General features: G+C 38.8%; 1 pseudogene; it reads right to left on the reverse strand.

Moving 5' to 3' along the window:
- Positions 1-5,317: 5,317 nt before the first annotated feature.
- The window catches only part of LOC102875813, a 49,420-nt pseudogene continuing 37,544 nt past the window's right edge, over positions 5,318-17,193 (reverse strand).

Consider the following 17,193-nt stretch of genomic DNA (forward strand, 5'->3'; position numbering starts at 1 on the left):
CTCTAGGAAACACAATAGACAATTATAGACATGGAATTCACTTGATGGACTATGCAGGAATTAGATTGACTACGTCTGTGGAAGGACCCATTGGATAAACTTGATATCAGCAGTCAAAAACCCAGGCCAGGGGCAGACTGTGAAGCATATCATCAATCACTCAAAAGTTCAAATTGAGACTGAAGAAAATGAAAACAAGTCCACATGTACAAAAATATGATCTTGAGTCTATCCCATCTTAATATAGAAGTCATTTTCAGAATAGGTTTGAAGTATGGGACAGATTGTAAATTACTCCTGTGCAAAACCAAATATAAGCAAAAATAAAAAAATAAGGTTAAACCGCAAGAACTAAAATATGAACGTAAGCCTGTCTCACCTGAATTTAGAAACCATCACACAGATGGATACTAATTATCTAATACCAGATAAGTTGTGAAATGACATCAAGCATATCATATATGAAAAGAGTAAAAGGTTATTACAAAGAAAGGGGAGAATGAAAAGACCTAAATGGATGTCAGAAGAGACTCTGAAAATTAATAGAACGTCAAGAAGCCAAAACTAAGGAAAGATATGCTTATATAAAAGAAATTCACAGAAGATTTCAACAGCCATGTTGAGAAGACAGAGTAAAATATTTTAATGGAAAGAGCAAAGAGCTGAAGTCAGAAAATCGAAAGGGGAAAACATGCTCAGAATTACTCAAGCTGAGAGACAAGAAGAACAAATTCAAGCTTTAAGTTGCAGTACTGAAAAATGCTATGGGTAAAATCTTAAATGATCCAGGAAACATCCAAAGAAGATGGAGAAAATACAGAGTCACTGTACCAAAAAGAAATTATTAATGTGGAACTATTTTAGGTAGTTTGTTGTTATTGTTGTTATGTGCCATTGAGTCGTTTGTGACTTATAGTGTCCCTATGTACAACAGCCCTAAACTCTGCTCTGTCCTGTGCCAATTGCATTGTCTCTGACACTCCCATCCTGATTATCCCAGTCACTGAATCAATCCACCTCACAGAGGGTCTTCCCCTCCTGCACTGTCCCTCCACCCTCCCAAGCATGATGTCCCTCCCCAAGGACCTGTCCCTCTTTACAACATGTCCAAAGTATGTCACACGAAGCCCCAGAATCCTTGCCTCCAAGGAGTAGACTGGTTTAACCCTCTCTAGGATGAATCTGCTTATTTTCTTGGCAGTCCAGGGTACACTCAATACTCTTCTCCAGCACCGCAGCTCAAAGGCATCAATTCTCCTTCTATCCTCCCTAGTCATTGTCCAACTCTCTGATGCATAACAAGTGATTGCAAATACCATGGCCTGTATCAGGGGCACCTTAGTCTCCAGAGAGACACCATTGCTCTTGAGTACTTTAGAGAGGTCCCTAACAGCAGACTTTCCCATTGTGATACATTTTTTTATTCCTGGCTGCTGGTGCCAAGAGTGTTGACTGTGGAGCTGAGCAAACTGAAGCTGTGAACAATCTCAATCTCTTCTCCATCCATCCTGATGCTACCAATTGGTCCAGTAGTGAGAATCTTGGTCTTCTTGACATTGAGCCTCAGTCCATACTGAAGGCTGCAGTCCTTGACCCTCTGCAGCAAGTGCATGAGGTCCTCTTCAGTTTCAGCAAGCAGGGTTGTGTCATCTGCATAACGCAGATTGTTAATAGATCTTCCACCAATCCTGATGCCACACTTCTCCTCATAGAGCCCAGCCTCTCCAGAGCCTGGAAGCCACACGGGAAGAAGTTGGGGCCAGACAATAGAGAAGCATTGCGCAGCAAAAGCTTCTGACACACCCACAGGTACAAAGCCCCAAGGCGAAACCAAAAATTGGTCAGGCCCGAGGGCCAAGAAGAAAAATACAATCTATACAGGAGTTCTACAGGACACATCACTTTCCCTTTGGAGACAGTACAGCTAAACTTAAGAGACACTGGACACAGTATGAAAAATTGTCAGCAGTTGATGTGTTTGGAATCACAGAAGCCAAGAAAGCTTCAGATACAAGCTGTCAGATCATGGGTTGGACAATGGAAGATAAATTCTGAAGGAATTTGGTAGAAGTGAAAGGGTATTCTGGTGGAGGGTGGAACTGGGAAATAAGTGGGTCAAGGCACTGTGCTAAGGGCAGTGACAGCACTGTAACTAATGGTTAACTCTACAATGAGGGATTTATCTTTCACTGCTCCATAAATTGCTTGTCTGTCAGATACTTCTCTAAATCTAAACATTCAGATTAAGACAGACTAGGAAGAAGGATTGGCCATCCACTTCTGAAATAGCAGGCCTCTAAAAACTCTATATACAAATACCCCTTTTATAAGTAGTAGCATATGATAAAAAACCAGTGGTATTGAAGGAAGAAATTCAAGCCACACTGAAGGTATGGGCAAAATATAAGGCCCCAGAAATCAAGGGCATACCAGTTGATGTTTTTCAACTAACAAATGCTGCCCTGGCCATACTCACATTACTATAGGGTTACACACACGCACACATCCACAGATTCAGAAGGCAGATGAATCCAGGATAAACAGGCAAGATGACAGAGATTACTAGCTCAGAGTAAATGAAGTAGCTTTCCATATTCTCATATGCAACAAGTCTTATCAAATCATCTTGGGGGATCATTATATTATTACATAACTGTCAAGTCACTCAGAATCATGGCCTAGATAAACTTATTTACAACTTTAGTCATAATGAGGGTGATTAGAAATAAAAAGAAAATACGACACAAATTCACCTAGCAATGCTTTAAAGAAAAAAAAAAAGTCAAGTTCATTGAAGGTTTTGATAGTGTCTACCAATTTCATAGCCATGCATACCAGTCATGACCTTTAAGTAACTTGTCTGGTTCAAAGATTGATGATTTTGACCCAGTAAGAATTATCAGTCTGTATGATTCCACTAAAGGCCTTCAGAGAGAAATACTTACAGTATGATTCAAGTTCCAGAAGAAAAAATAAATACAAAAATGAACCTGAAGGGTAGAAAAACATGTGGAAAACCCGGAAAATATCAAAGGCAATAAAGACAACTAAATGAGAGACTTTTGCTGAAACTCTGTCCCTGAGAGAGTAGACTATACTGCATTTTGCTAATATTTCTGATGTTTACCCAAAGACACATGACTAAGAAGTCTGATATCCTTGGAGTGTCTCCAAACACAAACTTAAATCCAGAGACCCTGTTATAACTAGTGATGATGTCATTTCTATACCCTATTTCACCCTTTCTGTTTTTTTCTCTGCCAACTCTTCCACCACTGTCAAAGGTCTCAAGGAATTCAAACCCTTATTTCTTTCACTTCCTTGTCATGGAGAATGGTAGAGAAGAAAGAGAAACATATTTTAAAAAGGTGTAAAAAGAAGAATCAACTACTGTGGTAGACAAATATTATCCATTGCATGTTGTTTTTATGTGCCATCAAGTTCCTTGTGACTCGGGCAATGCTATGTGTAGCAACTCTGAAGCCTGCCCTATTCTGAACCAGTCTCATTGACTTTGACCTACCTCCTCCCATTGCCCCAGTTACTGTATCAATCCATCTCATCTGGGGCCTTCCTCTCATGTGCTGTCCCTCCACACTTCCGAGCATGATGTCCTTCTTCAAGGACCACTCTTTCCTGGATACGTGCCCAAAGTATGTGAGATGGAGCTTCAGAATCCTAGCCTCCAAGGAAAAACTTGGTTTCACTCTCTCCAAGACAGACTTATTTGTTTTCATGGCAGTCCATGGTATGTTCTATACTCTTCTCCAAAACCACAACTCGAAGGTATTGATTCTTCTTCGTCATCCTTAGTCATTGTCCAGCTCTCTAATACATAGCAAGTAACTGTGAAGATCATGGCCTGGATCTGGTTCACCTTAGTCTCTACATTGATATGATTGCTTCTCAGTATTCTGGAGAGGTCTCGGACAGCTGATTTTTTCAGTGCATTAATTTCCTGAATGCTGGTGCCAAGAGTGTTGATAGTGGAGCCAAGCAAGGTGTAATTACTAACAAATCAATCTCTTCTCCATCTATCATGGTGATGCCAGTTGGCCCAGTGGTGACAATCTATGTTTTCTTGATGTTGAGCTTCAAACCATACTGAAGACTATAGTCCTTGACCCTCTGCAAGAAGCACTTCAGGTCATCCTCAGTTTCAGCAGGTTGTGTCATCTGTATAACATAGGTTGAGTGTCTTCCTCCATTTCTGATGCAACATTCCTCCTCATAAAGCCCAGCTTCCCGAATGATCTGTTCTGCATACAGATTTAAAAGGTATGGAGACAGGATGCATCCCCAAACACTCCTTTCATGATTTTGAACCATGTAGTATTTCCTTGCTCTGTTCTGAGGACTGCTTCCTGGTCTGAGTATAGATTTTGCATACACATGATCAAGTGTTCTGGGATTCTCATTCTCCTCAAGATTAGCCACAATTTGTTGACATCCATGCAGTCAAATGCCTTTGCATACTCAGTGAAACAAAGACATTCCTCTGCTACTCTTTGCTTTCTGCCAAGATTCATCTGACTTTGGCGATAATGTCTCTAGTTCCACAACCTCTTTTAAACCCAGTCTATTTCTGGTAGTTCTCTGTTGATGTACTCTTCCAGTCATTTTTGGGTAACCTTCAGCAGGGTTTGTTTGTGTTTCATATTGTACAATAATTTCCACACGTTGTTGGGTCATCTTTTTTAAAAATGGGAATATGGTTCTCTTCCAGTCACTTCTCAGGGAAGGAGCACATCAGGGATGTATCCTGTCTCCATACCATTGCAATCTATATGCAGAACAGATAACTTAGGAAGCAGGGCTTCATAAGGAGGAATGCGGCATCTGGATTGGAGGTAGACTCATCAACTACCTACCTTCTGCAGGTGACGGTATCTTGCTTCTGACTTTCTATTTTTCTGATTTTTTCCCTTTTAAGATAGGGAATATTTTATTCAAAACTCATCAGAGAAATGGAAATCTTGGGTCTATGACAACACCTTCATGTTTTAAAGTATAGGTCAGTAGTTGTATATGAAAGTATACACTGCACATACAAATTAACTGATCAGACCACAATTTTGCATAGTTATGAATGAAACCGAATAAGCTTCCCTGTAAAAGCAGCATCTCTGGAACATATTTAGTATTCTTCCTCACCCTCTCCTTCAACAGAATCCACACCCACCTTCCCATAATCCTTGGGTTTTTTCTTGTTTTTTTTTTTTTAATTGACTTTTAAATGAAAGTTTATAGAGACTTTGCATTTCCAGTCATTCATTATTGCACATTTTCCTCCCTGCCCACCCCCCACTGTTTTTTTTTAAATTAAAAAAATAATAATACTTTCATTGTTAAGGGCAGCCATGTCCTCACTGGCCTCAGAAAACTCCTTCCTCCATCCCCTCACCTGTGAACCAATGAACAAAGGCACGCTTAGCATATATCAGGTCATACTTGTGGCCCAGGCGAGCCTAGGCCTCTGCAATGGCTGTAGTGTTGCTCAGCATGCATGCAGCTCACTGTACCTTGGCCAGGTCTTCACCAGGCACCACAGTGGGGGGCTGGCAAGCCTTGAAGTTAATGGAGCTCCAATTCACAAACTCCATGTTCCGTTTGGTGTTGATGGAGGCAATGACAGCGTTGAAATCTTTGGGAACCATATCACAATAGTACAACAGGCAGCAAGCCATGTATTAACCATGGCCAGGGTCACATTTCACCATGTGGTTGTCTGGCTCAAAGCAAGCATTGGTAATCTCTGTTACAGAAAGGTGTTCATAATTGCAAGCTTCCTCAGCAAAGATAACAGGAGCATATTGGCCAGAGGGAAGTGGACATGGGGATAGGGCAGTAGATGGGTCTGGAATTCTGTCAGATTGAAATTCAGGGAACCATTAAATCTAAGGAAAGCAGTGACGGAGGACATAATTTGACCTATTAACCTCTTCAGGTAAGTTGGATGCTTATTACCAAGTTTTCTGTGGCATAGATGCCATAGATGACCTGATTGTCTCCCACGAAGGCACAATCTAAGTGCTCCAGGGTGGTGCGGGTGGTGAGAATGGAGGTGTAGGGCTCAACCACAGTTGTAGAAACCTGGGGAGCTGGGTAAATGGAGCACTCCAGTTTGGACTTCTTATCATAATCAAAAGAGAGGGGCTCCATCAGCAGGGATACACAGTCAGAACCAGTTCTCTCCCCAAAACTGTGTAAAATCCAGAAGCCCTAGAGATCTGTGCACCAGTCAGCCAGTTTTCTAACCTGGTTCAGAACCAAGCCAATGATCTCCTTGCCAATAGTGTAATGCCACGGGCATAGTTACTGGCAGCACCTTCCTTGCCTGTGATGAGCTGCTCAGGGTGGAAGAGAAGTTGGCGGTCGCTATCAGTGCGAGCTTATCAGTGTGTGTGGGTTCCAGGTCTACAAACACTGTCCTGGACACATGCGCATCAGTCAGCACCAGTCTCACTGAGGAAGGTGTTTGTTGAAGGCGTCATCTCCTCCCCTGGTGGTCTTGTCACTTGTGATCTAGCCATCGGGCTGGATGCCATGATCTAGATAGTAGAGCAACCAGCGGCCAACATGGCAAGGTGGCTGCTTCAGAGATCCAATGAGAAGGTGGAGAAGAGGGGAGATTATCACTTCTTACAGCATGACTCTTAGGTGGTCAGTGTAAGAGAATCTGCAACCTTCCGCTTTTCAGAGGATGATGTCCTTCTCCAAAGGCTGACCTCTCTTGATAATTTGTCCAAAATATGTTACAAAGAATCTACCATTCTGACTTTGAAGGGACACTCTGGCTTCACTTCTTCCCAAACAGATTCATTTGTTCTTTTATTAGTTCGTAATATAGTCAATATTCTTCGCCAAAATCACAATTCAAAGGTGTCAATTCTTCTTTGGTTTTCCTTATATATTATTCCATGTCCACATAACATGTTGTTATTGTTATGTGCTGTCGAGTCACCTGCGACTCATAGTGACCCTATGTACAACAGCCCTAAACCCTGCTCTGTCCTGTGTCAATCTCACTGTCTCCAACACCGCTACCCTGATTACTCCAGTCACTGAATCAATCCACCTCATAGAGGATCTTCCTCTCCTGCGCTGTCCCTCCACCATCCCAAGCATGACGCCCCTCTCCAAGGACTGGTCCCTCCTTGCAACATGTCCAAAGTATGTTACACAAAGCTTCAGAATCCTTGCCTCTAAGGAGCAGCTCGGTTTAACCCTCTCAAGGTTGAGCCTGTTCTCTTTCTTAGCAGTCCATGGTGTTCTCAATACTCTTCTCCAGCACCACAGCTCAAAGGCATCAATTCTCCTTCTATCCTCCCTCATCATTTGCACAACTTATAAAGCTATTTAAAATGCAAAAGCTTGAGTCAGATACATATTAGTCTTTAAACTGATATTCTTGCTCTTTTGCGTTTTTGCTGAAAAATTGTCCAGTAATATACAACATTTGATTTTTTTTATTGTGTTGAAAGTAGAAAGCAAAAAAAGAAGGAGATCCTCACTAATATGTATGGGCAGTGTGGCTGCACCAGTGGAGACAAACCGAATGGGAGGTGTGAGGACAGGGCCAGGCTGCATTTTTCTCCGTTATGTAAGTTTGGTCTGTTTGTAGGTTCTCTATGAGCTGGAGCTGAGATGCAGACAACTAATAACAACAGCAATTAGTAAATTAATATATCATGATAGAATAAAATGGAATTGTTAATTGAATTTAAATGAGAAAGGCTTCAAGTAGAGAAGATCAGACTCCTGGACCCAGTGGAAGATGATAGAAGACCGTTCCTTAAGCACCTTCTCTAAGCGGTAGACATTGAATGGAAAAAGGAACAGCTTTCTTAATGTACCTGTGATTTAGTATAAGCTTTGGCTATGAGTGAAAATGCCATCTATTTTATAACAATTTAAAGATCAGGGATTTTTCTTTGGTAAATATTTTAAACAATAGATCATAGGGCTTGATAGTAAGAAAACAATATTTTAAATAAGTGAAACGATGTTCTCTGGTACCTCTGTGTATCATTATCTTGAGAAGAAGAAACTTGATGGGTATTAACCTCTGGAGTAAGAATGAAGAGGGTTAGCTTCATCTTTAGTGTGGGAGAATGATGGAAGTCCTTACTCTTCACTGGCCTTTCTCTTACCCTTTCTCTCTCTGGCCGAGGTGTTAGAAAAGCCCGCTCTTATCTCAGGCAATTTAATCTGGTCTTAGTGTGGTTAGCAAATAGAATATTTCAAGAATCTCTAGAGTGACAAAAAATCAGCTCTGACAAGCAATTCCCTGAAGGTCCTTCATGTGAGCTGATAATAAATGGAAGGAGAGGTGTCTGTAATGACAGAAAATTAAGTCCTAAACGTCATTGGTGAGCAATTTGTTGAGAAATAGGCCAGCAGATCTTTGTCACAAACCAGGCTTCTTAGTAACTTAAAGGAAAATGTCACATTAATTTTAAACAATCTACAGTAATACGTCTACGTGACTTTAGCTTTCCTTATTGTATCCCAAAATCGGGTGTCCCAAACTAGGCATTAACCTCCGTGTCCTGACTGTGCACAAAATCCTCTAAGCTCCATATTCAATGATGAAGAATACACACTAAAATTTGACAATTAGAGTCACCAATTTGTAACTTACTTATTATCTCCAGAAAAGCAATTAGATCAAGAAGATATAATTATCCATATAGGAAGAAGAATGTGCCCTGGAAAAATTGTAATAATATTATCCCATTATCCAATCTATGCCAAGGCCATCTGGTGATCCCATAGGTTTATAACTCTTCATGCTTCGGAATAACACCAGCAAATGGAGAGCAAACAGACTTAGGTAGATGCCGCCAGGCATGAGGGGCGGAGAAAGCCCTTCCATCTACATTTATAAAATCTCTCTGTTCTGAGCTTCAGATTGGAGCCTGAATCAGATCAATCATGTGAAATTAGGAATGATCAAATATGCTCCATTTTTTTTAAACAACAAAAGAGTACTTCATAATATATTTTATCACTGGTCATCATAACATCGTCATTTTATAAAAAATAGAAAATTATATCCTAGAAGTTCAAGTGACTTTGAAAAATTTTCCAATGAAATAATTTCCATTTGGCTCAAGGGAAATTAACCTTTCCAGGAACTCACGGCACCTGATTCTTCTTTTTGGTTAACATCATCCTTATGGGTAATATGAACTATATTCAAACTCATTTATCTTTATTTCATGTTGGCTCAATCAGGCTGTTTTTCAAAGCTGAGTGGCATGCTAGCCAAAGAGGTCACCAGCCAATATTCCAGTTTTACAATGTACTGAGAACTAATAAAATAAGACAAGCATTAGCACTGAGTTAACTCTCTACCCAAGAAATGAAAAAATATATATTTCTACAGAATCTGATTTATAGTTAAATACGATGATTAATTACAGATTTAACTTTGGCTAGTGGACAGAATCAAAAGTACATTCTTGAATGAGATTTGTTTTCCCCTCGTTAATATGATCTTCATTTGGGAGTGGTCATAAACATTTTACATAGAGTTAAGTGTTCTGCAGCAAATGCTTCAGGCCCTTCTCAGCAAAGACAGTTGTGTCATCTGCATAACCCAGGTTGTTGATGAAGCTTCCTCCAGTCCTGATGCCACATTTCTGCTCATAAAGTCCAGCCTCTCAGATGATCTGTTCCACATACAGATTGAAGAGCATGGAGACAGGACACATCACTGATGCACACCTTTTCTGATTTTGAACCACGCAGTGTTTCCTTGCTCTGCTTTGACAACTTCCTCCTGATTTAAGTATAGGTTTCACATGAGCACAATAAGGAGTTCTGATAATCTTTAGGCATATTGCAAGGAGGGATCAGTTCTTGGAGAGGGACGTCATGCATGGGAGGTTGGAGGGACAGGACAAGAGAGAACGACCCTCAATGAGAGGGATTGACTCAGTGTCTGGGGTAAATGGGGGTAGGTATGTCAGAGACAATACATCTGGCTCAGGATAGAGCAGGGTTCAGGGTCACTGTGAGTCACAGGTGACTCGGTGGCACACAACAACAAACAACAATTGTTGTGTTGCTAGATGCTGTCAAGTTGACTCTTACTTATATTGTTAAGTACTATCAAGAGGGAACTAACTCAAAGCTGACTCTCCAGTAAATTTCACAGGAAGTGATTGTCCATCTCTCTCCCACAGAGTAGCTGGTGAATTTGAACCACAAGCCTTTGGTTAGCAACACCTCTTCATAGTACTAAGCCACCAGAGCTCCCTATGTTGTTGCTGTTATGTGCCGTCGAGTCGCCTGCGACTCATAGCGACCCTATGTACAACAGCCCTAAACTCCGCTCTGTCCTGTGCCAATTGCACTGTCTCTGACACTCCCATCCCAATTATCCCAGTCACTGAATCAATCCACCTCATAGAGGGCCTTCCTCTCCTGCGCCGTCCCTCTACCCTCCCAAGCATGATGTCCCTCTCCAAGGACCAGTCTCTCCTCACTACATGTCCGAAATAAGTTAGATGGAGCCTCAGAATCCTTGTCTCCAAGGAGCCACCTGGTTTAACCCTCTCCAGGACAAATCTATTTGTTTTCCTAGCAGTCCATGGTATTCTCAGTACTCTTCTCCAGCACCACAGCTCAAAGGCATCAGTTCTCTTTCTATCCTCCTTGGTCATTGTCCAACTCTCTGATGCATAACAGGTGATTGCAAAGACTATGGCCTGTATCAGACGCACCTTAGTCTCCAGAGAGACACCACTGCTCTTCAGCACTTTGGAGAGGTCCCTAACAGCAGACTTTCCCATGGCAATGCGCCTTTTAATTTCCTGGCTGCTGGTGCCAAGACTGTTGACTATGGAGCCAGGCAGACTAAAGAGCTCCCTATAGAAGAGCTATTAACAATCCTTGGTGTTCACTGTGTATCTTCATATGATGTCTGGCTTTCTCAAGCTTGTTTTTCTATGTTATGTCTATTCTTTTTTTTTATATCTCAGAAGTAAATACATGTATGGTCCACCGTGATCTGGTATAATTTACTTAATGTAACATAACAAACTATCTATAAATAGTCATATTTACAGCCACAGGGATTAAGATTTCAACATTCAAATTTTGGGGAAAAATATAATTGAATCTGTAACAGTCTATTTCCAAACAAGTTCACACCTACTGTTACTGAGGGCTATGGCTTCAACATGGCCTTTAGAGTGATATTATTCAATCAATAATAATCCTCAAAACAATTTTATTAAGTAAAAGAGGCATTATGAAAGTAAAGTCAAGTTTTAAAAATGCCTTTGACAGCAAAGTTACTGTAAACTTAAGAAACAAATAGCTAAGTCAAATTTATGTTTGTGAGAATGAGATGGCACAGAGGGAATTGTCAGATTTCAGATATCAGGGAAGCTATAGAGAGTACCTGACAGTATGCCTTACACCATAATCCCTTTTCTTATTTTGGGGGATTTTACAAACTCTTTGACTTGTGGTAACTACGAAGAAAGGGGAGCAATCATTACCTGAGTGTATACTTCTTTAGAATTACATGAAATTGTCATCCATAGCATCTGATATTGTGCCTAGTAATTGTCCTCCAGTTGATCCCAATTTATGGTAATGCTACATGACACAATAGAGCAGCTTCATGGACACTCAAGACAAAAATGAACCTTTTCAATTGATCGTTTGGTGCGAAGCCACCTAACTTTACCATTGTACCTTCGACTGACAGTTACCACTGTAGTTTCAATTGCAACTATTGTACTGTCAGTTACTTCTTATGCATCTAAAATTTGGTAACGAATAAGCACAATAAAAAATTGTATGTCTCTGAATTGTGATGCAAACAAACTGAACTGAATAGCTCATGGAGTGTCAAAAGAAAAAGCAAGTCTATCTTAGAGGAGGTGCTTTTCAGGGTACTATTTAGAGGAGAAAAATGGTGACATTTCTTTTCACATACTTTGGGCATTTTCTCAGAGGCCAGTCCTTGAAAAAAAGACATCCTGTTGAATAAGGTTAAAGGTCAGATAAAGAGAAGATGGCTGTCATCAAGATAGAATGACACAATAGTTGTAACAATAGGTTTGAGCAGATCAGAGATTATGAGGATGGAACAGGGTAGGTCAATATTCAGATTTATTGTTCACAGAATTGCTATGAGTCATAGTAGTAGCTCACTCAATGGTGCCCAAACAATAACAATAACAACAACAACAACAACAACAAATTGAAGTTAGGCTGATGAGAGTAAAAATATTGTTTCTTGCATTATTTCATTGCTTACTTCACATTAGTAACAAGTGTATGTAGCTCTTTGTCAATTTTTATCTGAATTTGTCACATAATATTATGTACTAGTTTTGGTTCTTGAGGTCTCTTTCTAGAATAAAAGCCAAGTTTATAACTTCCAATTTCACATAAAGCACACAGTACATTCTGTCTTAGACGTTTCACAACTTAAAATAAATGTTTTCCTTTGGACTTTCCAAGTTTCAAAATTATTTTTTATTTGCTGAGTTTCAATTGAATTCTAATAATAGATATGTAATCATTACCAAGCTAGAAAAGAATTAACTCTGAAGCTATTTTGTCAGTAGCAATTAATGGCATTTACTTGGATGAATGGATCGTTGACTTTGGATATTAAAGTGACCTATTTGTTTAAATGTATTACAGCCTAATTACTCAAATAGTCCTGCATGGATTAACAGAAAGTTAAAATCTTGGATTTTAGTAATTGAAAATACCAATTGTCCAAACAATTAACAATGGTGTTCAACAGAGATTTCAAACTGTTAATATGCAGAAAATAACAAAATCTTTCAATCTTCTCTTGTTACTGAACACCTACTTAAGTCCAATGCCTGCCAAAGCTTGAAATAAAACATGAACAAGATGCTGTCCTTGAGCTCATTTCTTTAATTGGAAGACTGATATATTAACAGAAATTTAGAATACAATTTGTATTTTAAGAGAGGACACAATTCCAACATACAGGCTGGCTGAGGACATCAGTTTCCAAGTCATTATTAGTGACAAAACACAGAAAAGAAACAGTCTGTTCATTATGTAAATGAAATTTCCCTCTGTAAGTTGCCTTGCCTGCCCACACTTCTCAGCCCAAAGAGATTATTCCTATAATACCCTAAAAATTTTTTTTGAGATTGCTCCTCACAGATATTATGACATTCGAGAGAGTCCTTTCCTTTTCTGACTGAAGGATTTGGGAAGAATGAATGAAGAGAGATTGAAAATCTAAGGGGTTCTTTTTCAGGCAAAGAATTAAGTGCAGGAATTCTATACAGAAAAAAGAGAAAAGGATTTCAAATTATGGGATAGCATCAACCATTGGTTATGTTCCTGGATTATTTCTTTATCTTCACTTTCTTTGCACTTTTCCCAAAACAAGTAAGTCTGTTCTTTTAGCAATCTAAGGTATACAGAATACATTTTACTAACACTTTAATTCAAAGGCATCAATTCTCCATAGATCTTCCTTATTTATTCTCTCTCTCACACATAAAACAATTTAATATATGGCTGGATAAGGACTATATTGCTTATTCCTTGAATTGACATCCTTGTTCTTTAGCACGATAAAAGGTCATTGAAATGTTTAGATGTATCTCTTGTAGGCAACATACTGATTGGCTTTGTTTTTTATCCATTCTGCTACTCATTTTCACTTGACTGATACATTTAGACTACTCACATAAAGTGTGATTATTGTCAGGCCAGGTTTTACTGTTACCATTTTACTGTGTTCCTTTTTTCTGTTGTTTCTGGTTATCATGAACTGTTCATTTTTCTTTTGTGTCTCCATATGAAGCACTGCACTTAAAATTTCTTCTAGTTTTGGTCTTGTTTTCAAATAGTCCTGAAGTTTCTTCTTTCTTGCAAAGGATCAAATTTTTCCTTCATATTTTATGGAGTGCTTTGCTGGGTATAGGATCCTTGGCTGGCAATAGTTTTCTTTCAACTTTCTGTATATTCTATCCCATTGTTTCTAGCTGACATGGTTTCTATTGAGAAATCAGAGCTCAATCTAATTGTTTCCCCTTTGTAGATGACTCTTTGTATTCCTCATGCTGCTCTTAGTATTCTATCCTTACCTTTTACGTTGGAGGGTTTGCCTATGGTATGTTTTACTTTTTGGGTCAAGACTATTTGGTGTTCACTGTGTTCCTTGAATGTGGATTTCCTTGTTCTTCACAATACCTGGGAAGTTTTCTTCTAATACTTCTTCCACAATTTTCTCAGTGACTTCTCTGTCACTTCCATGTTCTGGAATTCCAATCATACCTATGCTGTTCCTTTTGATGCTATCCCACATTATTCTAACATTTTCTTAATTTTCCTTATGTCTCATCTCATGATTTTTCTTCTAGTGTGTTTCCAGTGAGGCTCTTGTCTTCCAGCTCACTGACTCTCTGTTTCATTTCTTCAGTTCTAGTTTTATGGTTTTTTTGTTTGTTTGTTTTTGTTGTTGTTGTTGTTCCACCAGTGTATTGGATATTTCTGCCATTTTGGTCTTAACATTCTGGATTGCATCTTCATGCTTCTCTGTTATTTTGAGTACTGTGTTGGCTGCACCTTCTCTATCTTGTAATAATTTTTTAAGTTCTTATACCTCTTTACCTATACTATCAATTCTTTCTTCCATCTTTTGTATTTTCTTCCATATATGTTCAAGTTGCTTCTCAAATTATATTTCTTGTAGATCACTGTCTCTATGGTATTTGTTCTCTTCATGGCTTCTGTTGTTTCTTCCATCATTTTAACCTTCTTCTGTAGTTACTCAAATAACTCCACATCAACCTATATCTCCTGGTTATCTCTATCTGGGGTATTGATTGGTCCTGCTTTTTTAAGAGAAGGGTTATTATTTTGGTTTTTTTATGATGAATGAGGCAGATAATGCTCAATCTGAAGAGGATAAAATAGATGAATGGGACCTTCTAAAGATTAAATCCCTGTACACATCAAAAACTTTTCCTGGCAGAGTGAAAATAAAACCTACTGATTTGGAAAAAATATTTGGAAATACCATTTTAGACAAGGGTCTCATATCAACAACAGTTTACAGAATCCTTCAGGGCCTCCACAAGACAAAGATTGATAACAGAATTATGAAATGGACAAAAGACTTGGAGTTTTCACAGAGAAAAAGATACTCAGATGGCCAAAAGACACATGAAGAAATTCTCAAAATCATTGGCAATAAGAGAGATGCAAATCAAAACCACAATGAAATGCCAGCAGCAAAGTTTAACAGGACAGCAAGTGATAAATGTTGGAGAGGATGTGGTGAGATAGGATATTGTTAGTGGGATTGTAAAATGGTGCAACCACTCTGGAAGGCAGTCTGGCATTTCCTCAGAAAGCTGACCATATTAATTCCATATGATCCAGATATTCCACTGCTTGGAATATAACCTGAAAGGATGAGAACTGAGGCACAAATACTAATCAATAGCATCTAAAAGATAAAGAACTGTCAACAAACTATGCAGATACAACAAAAGTACATACCAAGAAGAACTCCACATAATGTCAAGAAGGTAGACATTAGATTAAAACATTGTGAAAAAACCAAAACAAGTCCTCTCCTCAAAAAGCAGATTGTGATGCAAACCCAATTAATACACCAGAGACAGGGAGGCAGAAGAAATATATCAATGTGGAAATATATGAACAGTTACTGAAGAAGTTACAAATGGTGGAAGACTTGAATCCACAAATTAAGTGAATACAAAAAAGACAAGGAAACAGAAGAAATATATTTATGTGGAGGCACATAAACAACTGCTGAAGAAATTACAAATGATGGAACAAAGAACTGAAATAATAAATAAACCATAAATAAAGAGGTATGGGAATTTAAAAAAAATTCATCGCAAGACTGGAACCCACACAGTACTAGAAATAACAGACATACATGAAAATGCAATACAGAATACAAGCCTGAAATTGCAGAAGTTTCCAACATGCTAGAGGAACAAAAAAGCAGAACAAAAGGGATGGAACAGAGAGCCAATAAGATGGAAGACAATAACCTCAATGAGAACATACTAGAAGAAAAGAGAATGAGGAACAACAATGAAAATATTAGAATCATGTGGCAAAATATCAAAATAACACATGTATGATTAGAATTCTAAAACAAAAAGGAGACAGGGAAAGCACTGAGAAAATTGTGGAAGAAATATTAGAAGAAAATTTCCCAGATATGATGAAGAGTGAGAAAAACCACATTCAGGAAACTCAGCAAATCCCAAGCAGACTAGACCCCAAAAGTAAAACATCAAGGCATATCATAGTCAAATTCTCCAAAATTAAATATAAGAATAGAATACAAAATGCAGTGTAAAAGTCACCTACAAAGGAGAACCAATTAGATTACATTCTGATTTCTCAGCAGAAACCATGCAAGCAAGAAGACAATGGCATGCATAGACAACAGACTAAAACAATTGCCAAACAAGGATTCTGTGCCTACTAAAAATGTCTATCAACTATGAAGAAAAGAATAGGTCATTTGCAGGAAAGCAGGAACTTAAGGAATTTATAAAATCAAGACCAACTCTGTAAGAAATTCTAAGGGAAATAGTTCATACAGGGCCACCAAAGAAAGTTGATGGAACCTAGTAACCAGAAACAACGGAAAAATAAACAGTAATATTACAGCAATAAAAAAAAACCCTGGCTTGTCAATAATCACACTTAATGTGATTGGTTTAAATGTACTAATTGAGAGAAAAAGAGTAACAGACAACATAAAAAAAAAATTCATTACGTTGTAGGCCATCAGTGGAGATTTGCCCACTGATGTTCATCGTACTGTTATTCACAATGGCAAGAAAACGGAAGCAGCCCCACTGCCCATCAACCAACGGATGGATAGAGAAATTATGGTACAGTCACACAATGGAACACTACACAGCACAAAGGAACAATTTCATAAAATACTATATCACATAGTAGAGCCTATAAAGCATTATGATGAGCAGACTCAGCCAGTCTCATAAGGACAAGTACTACAAAAGACTAAGAAAGTAAGCACTGAAGGAAAGCCTCCAGCCAGCTTCCAGAGCCAGTTAATTGAATGGGAGGAGATTGCCCATTCTTCTCCCACAAAACAGCTGGTGGCTTCGAACCTTGTGCCTTTGGAATTGTGGCACAGCTTCTTACCAC

The sequence above is a fragment of the Elephantulus edwardii genome, unplaced genomic scaffold, assembly GCF_000299155.1.
Source record: "Elephantulus edwardii isolate Elephantulus edwardi_28Jun2011 unplaced genomic scaffold, EleEdw1.0 scaffold00087, whole genome shotgun sequence".
In the NCBI taxonomy this organism is placed as follows: Eukaryota; Metazoa; Chordata; class Mammalia; order Macroscelidea; family Macroscelididae; genus Elephantulus; species Elephantulus edwardii.